Below are 9,685 nucleotides of genomic sequence, written 5' to 3'. Positions count from 1 at the left end.
ATAAATAAAATCTTTAAAAAAAAACAAAAACAAACAATTAAAATCTTTGACAGGTCTTCAGCTTTAAACAAATGCAGTCCGTGAATTTAGTTTTGTTAAGTACATGTAAATAAAATGTTTTTTATTACATATATATTTATAATGAATATATTTACAATGGTTTTTATTACATAAAAATTTATATATTTATTAGGGGCGCCTGGGTGGCTCAGTGGATTAAGACTCTGCCTTTGGCTCAGGTCATGATCTCAGGGTCCTGGGATCGAGCCCCATATTGGGCTCTTTGCTCAGAAGGGAGCCTGCTTCCCCCTCTCTCTCTGCCTGCTTCTCTGCCTACTGGTGGTCTCTGTCAAATAAATAAAATCTTTAAAAAAATTACATATTTATTACATATATTTATAGAAAACACGGCTTTTGACAAAACAACTATTGAAGGCATCTTACACATTTACAGTTATACAAAACAATTTTTATTTTATAAATGTAACATGCAAACTTTATTTAACAGAAGTAACAGAAAAATCAAACAGGCCCTTATAGTAAAAGAAAAACTGACTGGAAGAAATTTTGTCTTCAGCATCTTATAGTAACTTACTTGCAGTTGCATTCAACTGAGCTCTGTTGCTGTAACAAATACAGCTCACGCACAGGTATGGATGTATTATTTGTATATTTTTCAAGTATTCACTGAATACTACCCAAAATAGACTTCAGTTTTGTTGACCTTTTGGAAGAGATGTTCTCAAGAGAAGAATATATGCTTCTGGCTCATGAGTCATGTAATGAACCCAGCCTAGACTGTTGGACACCAAGTCTCCTCCACTCCTCTTCAGGCATCAGATGGGTTGTCAGTACTTGTCTGGAAAGTTCTCTGGGTGACATGCTGGTAGTTCTTGTGGAAGTACTTGTCCAAATAGTGAATCTGCTTCTGTACCATCCTGTGGGCAGGCAGGGTGAGGAAGGCGTGAAGAGTGGGCGTGGCAGACCACATGTTCAGGTAAGGCCAAGGCAAAGACTTGACTGCTTATGTAAAATAGATTTGACATCTTATTGGTTATATTATTTGTTTTAAGAGTGTATATTCTGGGTCTCATAGTTTAAAACTCTTGTGATTGAAAAGATAGCTGGGATACTTAGGTGTCTTAGTCTTTAAGTGTCTGAATTTTGATTTTGGCTCAGATCTGAGGGTTGGGAGATTGAGCGCCACCTCAGGCTCTGTGCTCAGCACTGAGTCTGCTTGAGATTCTCTCTCTCCCTCTGTCCCTCCCCCTACTTCTGCATAAATAAATTTAAAAAATCCTAAAATAAAAAGAAGGAAAAGGTAACTATTAGAGCATCAGGGTGCCTAAACAATGGATTTCTTAAGAAATTTCCAGTATACATAAAATTAGGAAATGAACATGCAAATATAATCAGAAGTTAAATACATGTCTCTAAAAGGAAAGTTGTTGTCTTAATAACACCATGTAGCTTGGCCTAAAAATTAAGTAATTTGTTTTTATGTCCAACAGTCTTGACCTTTTTCAATATGTATAAAAACATCCTTTCTAGCAATTGTTTGTCCATTGTTTATAAATTGCATCATAAACTATTGTGTCTGTATAATACGTTTTGTATACTCCTAATGCGTTCCAGAATTTATCCTTGAATCCATGAAATAATTAAAGATATTTTTAATTTTTGAGATAAAACAATTCTGTGTGTTTCTAATTTTGTTCCAACCCCACAGAAATTATGAGAGACAATGGGCATCTGTGACCTTTCCTGGGGAACTGTGGGCCATCCTTTGCCTTTCTGCATACAAGGCAGTGGTTCGCATATGTTCTCAGAATCCTGCCAGGTAAGAGGGAGTGGAGAATTATAAAAAGGAGCACAATGGTTCCGTTTCAAAACCTGGATATTTCCCTCTCATCTGGACAGGTACCTTGGGATGAAAACGTAAGAGCACTGACAAAAAGTAGTCTCTTGTTTTGAAATTAAAGCAGTTAGTGTTATAAAACACATAATTTCAAAATACAGTTTTTACTTTAAAAACACAATTAAATCAATTATAACTCATCCCTGCTTGCACATTATATATACATATATACATATGTATATGTATATATACCTACATAAAATCAATATACATATATGATTATAACTGATAGATTAACAATTTTAAATCTTATGTATAATTTTAGGAACATCTGACCCTTCCAAATTAAAAAAAAAGAAAAAACTTTTTGTATTTAATTTTACACTTAAATATAAAGTAAATTTTTGTTATGGTTTATCTCTCCTTCCTAGTTTGTTCAGAATATCTAATAATCTATTTTTAGATAGATTAGATCTATATCTAATATCTAATAATCTATTTTTAACCCGATACGGAAAAAATTTGACATTTGTTCAATTTTATGTCTCAGTCAGTCTCAGTATATACTCATAAACAACTAAATCTAATATACTGAATAGATATTAAAGGGAAAACTAGGTATATTTATTCTCCTTTTTTCCTTGACATTATCATTTAACAATATATCTATAAAAGTTATTACCATATATCTACCTGGGTGAAAATATATGCTCATTTTTTTTAGTTAAATTTAACTTCAGAAGTATTATGCTCTTAGAAACAACACAATGAACAGTAAATGAAGATAATTTTAGATGATAAATTATAAATTGCCCTATTAATCATTTAAATTGTGGTCTTTTTAAAAACAAAGTGTCATAAGTAAAGACCTGTAATTGGTATTATGATCTGACTGAATCAATTTCAAATCAAGCAAAACATTTTCTGAAACATATTCTCAGAATAAAATGAAGATTATCTCGTAAAGGAAAAGATTCCATTATAGGAGCACTTGTGTAAGACATATTAAAACTGACTGTATTGTTTTAGCTTAAACTAAAAAGGAGTCATCAACTCTGAGTGACCTTGGGATGTCAGGGCTTTACCAGCTATTAATTCTCTTGACCAAAGGACAATGGCAGTTTGTTTTTATAAATTGCCTAGAGTTCTGTGAACTTCTCTTTCTTAAATAAATATCTGAGAATAGATACTGAGTCACAGGATATATGTATGTTTAACTTATAGAAAAGTGCCCAATTATTTTCCACAATGCCATTTCCAGGAATTCTTTACGAATATTTTCTTTAATACTTTGCCAACATTTGGTATTATCACTGTTTTTCATTTTAGCCATGCTGTTGTAGCTGTTTCTGGAGCTAGTTGCATAGTTCACATTTATGATTAATTCTATCCATTTCATACTTCTTATACACCTAGTGAGTGCCTCAGGTGGTTGTGTTTCATCAGGGTTACTGAATATTCATTCCTAAACACTCTGGGCCACTATTTATTTATTTATTTATTTAAGATTTATTTATTTATTTATTTATTTATTTATTTAAGAGAGAGAGTTGAGGGAGGGGCAGAATATAGTCTTCAAGCATACTCCCCACTAACCCACCCAGGCACTGTAAGATTCTGGGCCATTATTATTGGACGTGCCTTGCTTGTTGGGTTGTCATAACTGTTTTCAATGTTTCAATGTTTTCAACTGTTTCATTCACAGACTATGAGAGCACTAAGTGGTGCTCTGGGGATATCATTATCATTAAGGGGTTGACTCCATTTTGATATTTCACCATTAATAGTTTTAATCCCCTGCATGCTCCACATTAGGAAACCAAAGAATTTAAAAGCCCATCACGTGTCCTTTGATTTTGCATCACCTCTGGAAATTTCAAGAAAGTGAAAGCTCCAGCTTGTTTGTGGGAACTCTCCTGTGCTAAGCACCCCCACTCTCCTTTTTATCCGAGCCCTTTATGAGCCCTTCACCTCCATGAGAGTCTCCAGTTTGTTGCGAATACAAAATATACTTTATTCGCATCCATGGGTGGGTCTGTTTTGTCAACTGTCTTGACATCCAAATAAATCCCTGGGAGGATAACCATGTTTGTCTCTGCATGTATAAATGCAACACTCCTGCTCCTCATGTCCATTATGGAGTAGCTGCCCAATTCCCCTTGAGACTCAGCATCAGTAGCCCAGAATCAGAATAAGTGTTTTGTGTGTGTGTGTGTGTGTGTGTGTGTGTGTGTGTGTGTTTAATCCCCCATTGATTTCATCACACGAAGCATCCAATGTGACCAGGTGGTGGTTTTAATTTTTAGCTCATTGGCATCATTATTCTGTCCTCAAGTACAAGTAGTCCTCTTTTTGGAACGTAGAGCTCTAGTCCAACAGAATCTAAAGTCACATGGGCAGGAAGCAAATACTTTGCTACTGAATCTCCAGAATATGAGGGAGAGAAGCCATTTTCATTTCCATCCCTTGATTCCCTAACCCATGAATACAGGCTATGAGAAAAATAACACCATACTTTGAATGCTAATTTAGGACATATATCTCATCTTGGCAGATAGTGCTGCAGCCCAGCAAGGTGTTGCCACCTGTCTGGCATTGTAACTGAATCTTCAAAAGACTATTCCACCATTCCATTAAGCTAAATGCTTCAAGATGACGGGGAGCATGGCAATCCCTGTGAATTCCAAGAGTGAAGGCCCATTGCCACACTCCATTTACTGTCAAATGAGTTCTTTGATTAAATTTATTTCTGAACAGAATGCTATGATAGTGGATAAGGTATCTGTAGCTTTGTCAGAAACATTGCAGAGAGGAAACACACACACAAAGATATTCACAGTCTATTTTAGTAAGAAAATAGTGTTGTTCATTCTACAATATTAATGGTATAATATTGTCAGTATGCCTTCAGGAACCGGGTCAATGGCCTTGGGGAATTTGGCCACAGTCAGGGCTAAGGATTGGTCTTTACTATGGCAGATTAGATATGTCTCAATGGCTGTACCAGATCACGTATATTGAGTATTTCTGTTGAGATAACAATATATATTCACCATTATTTTACTTTTGCTATTGCTATTTTATATTCTTCATTTGGGATTTATTCATTCATCCAATCATTCATTTATCATATGTTATACTACTTGCAGATATTTCCTGGTTTGTTAAATATTGAGGTTATAGTTCTTACTTTTCTCTTATTTTGGTAATTTCTGGAGAAGAGAGTACTTCAATACTTAAAATTTTAAAATCAAATGTTTATCTGGAAGTTGCCTTTGGAATTTAAACATACTCCAGAATATATCCCTTTCTGGTGATGTTTGTCTGATCCACTCATTAAAAAGTTCAATTCAGGGCACCTGGGTGGCTCAGTGGGTTAAGCCTTTGCCTTCGGCTCAGGTCATGATCACAGGATCTGGGATCGAGCCCCCACATCGGGCTCTCTGCTCTGCGGGGAGCCTGTTTACTCCTCTCCCTCTCTGCCTGCCTCTCTGCCTACTTGTGATCTTGCTCTGTCAAATAAATAAATAAAATCTTTAAAAAAAAAAAAAGTTCAACTCAACCTATCACCCAATGATTTGGCAAATGTTGATAACTATTGCTTGGTTCAACTAATTTTCATCAAGGGTTGTAAAATACTATCTATCTTTCTATTTTATTAAGTTTATTATTCATGATTCTTCTTTTAAATATAAAGCAACCAGCCCTTATCAAATGTTATCAAATGACTGTATCAGAAACAGCTAATAAAGAAAAAACATGACACATACTTAATTCTTTCTCTTTATATGAACTTAGCCATTTGAATAAAATGGTTCCCAGTAGCCTTCAATTATGTTTCACATAATTATGAGGTTGTGAATTCTTATTTTTAATGCTTTTTAACCCATTGAAATAATTGATTATTATTATTATTATTATTATTGTTATTATTCTGCTAGTATTGTCTAGTGGGGATCCTCTGACAAAACCAAAAATCAGTGAAAACAGAATCTGTCAAAAAATTCCCAAGGTGTCCAAGGTGGTGTTTGTTTGTTTTGTTTTTGGTCAGTATATCAAGAAAACATACCTACATCCATATAAGACAAAATTTTTTCCTGAAAAAATTTAAGACTACATATTTGATAACTTATCAAGTACAAATAAAAAGATATTTTAGATAACTTTGCTGATTTCAATGTTTAGTAATTACACTATAGACTGTAATTCTCCCCTGCTATTTAAATTGTTTTATATTTAAAGTTCCAATCATATATGTCAAATACTCCAAGCCCCAGTAAATATTATCATTTTTTGTGACTTTGAACATTTGATATTTTCCCTGGTGATCCAAAGATAACTTTCCTTTTGCCCGGTATCTGGCCAAGATATTTCTTTGATAAGCAACAAACTAAGCATGGAAAAGAAAAATGCTGTGGTTATAGTCTCTATCTTCAAAAAGCAGTGTCCATATTTTAATATTTCACACACTGTTTTCACATGCTACCTCTATATTTAAACCAAGGGTTTCTTATAGGCTACTCAAAAGAGGTTTGGAAGTAAATGTAAGTAAATGATTCAATATACTTTAGAATGAGGTACAATTTTTAAAAATATAATTATTTATTGGCAACAATAATAAACCTAGTATGTATGTCTCCCTGTTGGTGCATTGATAATCCATTTCACTAGGTCAGCTAACTTGCATAAGCAATTCTAGAACAGCTTCTTCAGAGAAAAATCTTAACAGAAAATCTTCAAGTTTTGAGAAAACACCATTTGCCTTTAAGTATCTTTAGCCCAATGTCCCTCACAGATAAGTCATTATAAACAAGTTCTTTCACCGTAGCTCATAAAAGTTTAATGATTTTTTTTTCCTTTTTAAAAAACAGATAGCTTATACCCTCAGGTAGGTCACCAATTAAGTGCTTGACCTTAGGAAAAGAAAGAAAATATTCAGAAATGTCTTTTCAGTTTTCATGCAATGATTTATAGACACTGCTCAGAAAGAGCATTCTTCAGTTGGATAAAATTGACCCAGCTCCAGAGCTGCCATTTATTAAGGTCATGATCTTGGTCAAATCACAGGTCTGAACCATTTTCTCATTTTAAGATAAAAATAATTTGGAGCCTCTTCCTATTCTTACTGTGAAAATTAAACTTTTTTTTGGCATGTGTGCCAATAATCATGCATATGTATGCATTACGGTCATATCTGGTACATATATTATTAATAAACATTATAATAATTTATACCATAACTCTAGTCATTATTAGTAGTAATAGACTCTCAGTGTCCTGTATTTACCCTTAAGGATAATACGTAAGAAAAAAAAAAAGAGTCTAGATCCCAATAATTTAAAAACTCATTTAAAAGGTACTTTATTTCAGACTTTTTTTTTTTTTAAGATTTATTTATTTATTTATTTATTTGACAGACAGAGACCACAAGTAGGCAGAGAGGCTGGCAGAGAGAGAGAGAGAGGAGGAAGCAGTCTCCCTGCTGAGCAGAGAGCCCAATGTGGGGCTCGATCCCAGGACCCTGAGATCATGACCTGAGCCGAAGGCAGAGGCTTTAACCCACTGAGTCACCCAGGCTATTCTTCTTTTGGTTATGAGTCATTCCCAGTTAGAAATGTTAGCGTGTTAAGAGGTAGCTTAATTCTCTCAGGTCATAAAGATAACATTTCTGCACTTATGCACTTATGTAGTTATTTTTAATGAGGTCCTGTTAACTCAAATATTTTAAAGCAGCTTGTAAATGTATTTATATATTTTCAAAGACTGTGCCATAGACTGGAAGAATGTGGGTATTATATTTCTTTCACTCAATATTAGTATTTTTGGAAACCAAAGTAAACCTCTGATAGAGGCAATTAAGTTATGATTACAGAAGAACATACACTGCTTAGAGACTTCTAAAGTACTTAAGCATAATGAGGAGATTTGGTGATGGTAGAGAAATTCACTCTTTATCAATTTATTCCAGTAGCCAATCTAATCATTTGGATGTACTCATCTGAAATAAAATGGGAAGAATTTATAATGTCAAATCCAGAGGCAATATGATTTCATACTATACCAAATGTCTCATCATAATAAATCTGTTATCCTGTTGTTACACAATGTAGTGTTTCAAATTGTTCCTGATTGTGTATCATAGCTATTCCTTTGAGTTATTAACCTATTGATGATATATGCAAACATAAAAAAGGATTCATTAACTACATCAATGCAGGTGTTTAATAAATGTTATAGTATATTTTATTGTGATTAAATATAATATTAAACATAATTTCCCATGGCTCAGTATATTGATATTTTAAGTCTGCAAGTTATGGAAAATAAAGTACCAAATGTGTCATGAGCTGTTGGTATGTTGATATATTATTGTTCGTCCCATATAAGTGATTGATTGTCCATATAAGTGAAAGCTACACCACTTTAGCCTGCTCTAAGCCAATAGTCTAACAGGCGTCCCTGCTTCTACCCTCACCATCCTACACCTCGTCACTTACATCTCTAAGCTCCTAGTTATCCTTTCAACATATATAAAAAAAAAAAAAATCATTTCATTCTATTCTCTAAAAAATATGTCAAAATCGAATTCAAGCCCTTGAAATAATTTTCAAGGCCCTGACAGGTCAGGATCTCCTCCTGCCACCTCTCCCATTCCATTCCCTGCTATTGTTCTGGAATATTCCCTCACGTCACAATGATCTTCTTGTCATTCCTGACCCCAGATATGTGATGATTCAGTGGCTTACTTTGAGGTTCCTGCATACATGTCACTGTCTCTGAGAGCTCTTTCCTAATCATTTTATGTAAGATGACAATTCACACTACAGTTTATTACCTTTATTTTTAATCCCAACACATCATCTGATATTAACCATAGCACTTAAAACATTCATTTTACATGTCTCTGCTCATGCAGAGCGTGTACAGGGTTACTCACAAACAGAATTTTATATAGGCAGCCAATGACTGAATTTGATGAATCAACGAATGAGGCATAAGTCCAATTTTTAAATTTATTGAAATCTTCAATTTTCGACTTACAGATACATACTTAAATGCTATATAAATTATCCATTGACTATTTTTAATTTCTTGCTTAAAAATGTCCAGGATGCTAAACATAATGGAGAAAACAGTATTAAAAAGTAAAAAAAAAATGACTAGTCACTGTGGATATTAAAATGAATTGTAAATTGTCACCTCCTGACTGCGCACAGGAGAAGAATGAGGCACGAACGAGTCCGCTACAAGAGGATGGGACAGAGGATGACAGTAGAAAAGACGGTCACCCGAACAACTCCTCAGTCCCATATTTATTAGAAAGTGAGTAACAATTAACAAAGAAATCAGAGTAGATTACACATTGACCATGAGTCTTGTAGATACGTAAGAAGAAAGGCAAAATACGTCTGGTCACGTAGTACATGACCTATAGTGAGCAAGCCCAAAGTAAAGGATTGTCTGACTAACCGCTGATGCTCTCTGGGCAAGGGGAGATGAAGCAGGCGGCGTTCTGCCCTGAGCGAGCCGGTATCCCCAGCTGCTCAGCTTCAAGGACGTATATCACCCTCTCCCCAAGAGGACTGTTGCCAGTACATGTTTTTCTTAAGGCTATATCTAAGCATGCTTAGTAACTAGTATAATTTCTCACAGGTTATGTTTTAAACAGTACGTTGTTCCGAAGGACGGTTACAGTAAATTCAATGAGAAATTTAAATTAATCTATCACGGTGTGGTTTATTTTTAAAGGCAGGTCAAAAGTCAACTAATGTTTCTTTAATTTTTTAATCAAAGCATGCAGGTGACATTTCATATTATATGCTATAA

At 34.3% G+C, this 9,685-nt stretch overlaps 1 pseudogene; it reads right to left on the bottom strand.

Annotated features, from left to right (window-relative positions):
• Positions 1-710: 710 nt before the first annotated feature.
• Positions 711-937, bottom strand: LOC132027478 (cyclin-dependent kinases regulatory subunit 2-like; annotated as a pseudogene).
• Positions 938-9,685: the final 8,748 nt, after the last annotated feature.

The sequence above is a fragment of the Mustela nigripes genome, chromosome 12 (assembly GCF_022355385.1).
Source record: "Mustela nigripes isolate SB6536 chromosome 12, MUSNIG.SB6536, whole genome shotgun sequence".
Classification (NCBI taxonomy): domain Eukaryota; kingdom Metazoa; phylum Chordata; class Mammalia; order Carnivora; family Mustelidae; genus Mustela; species Mustela nigripes.
Note: the sequence above shows the minus strand (reverse complement) of the source record. Positions and strands in the feature narration are given on the sequence as shown.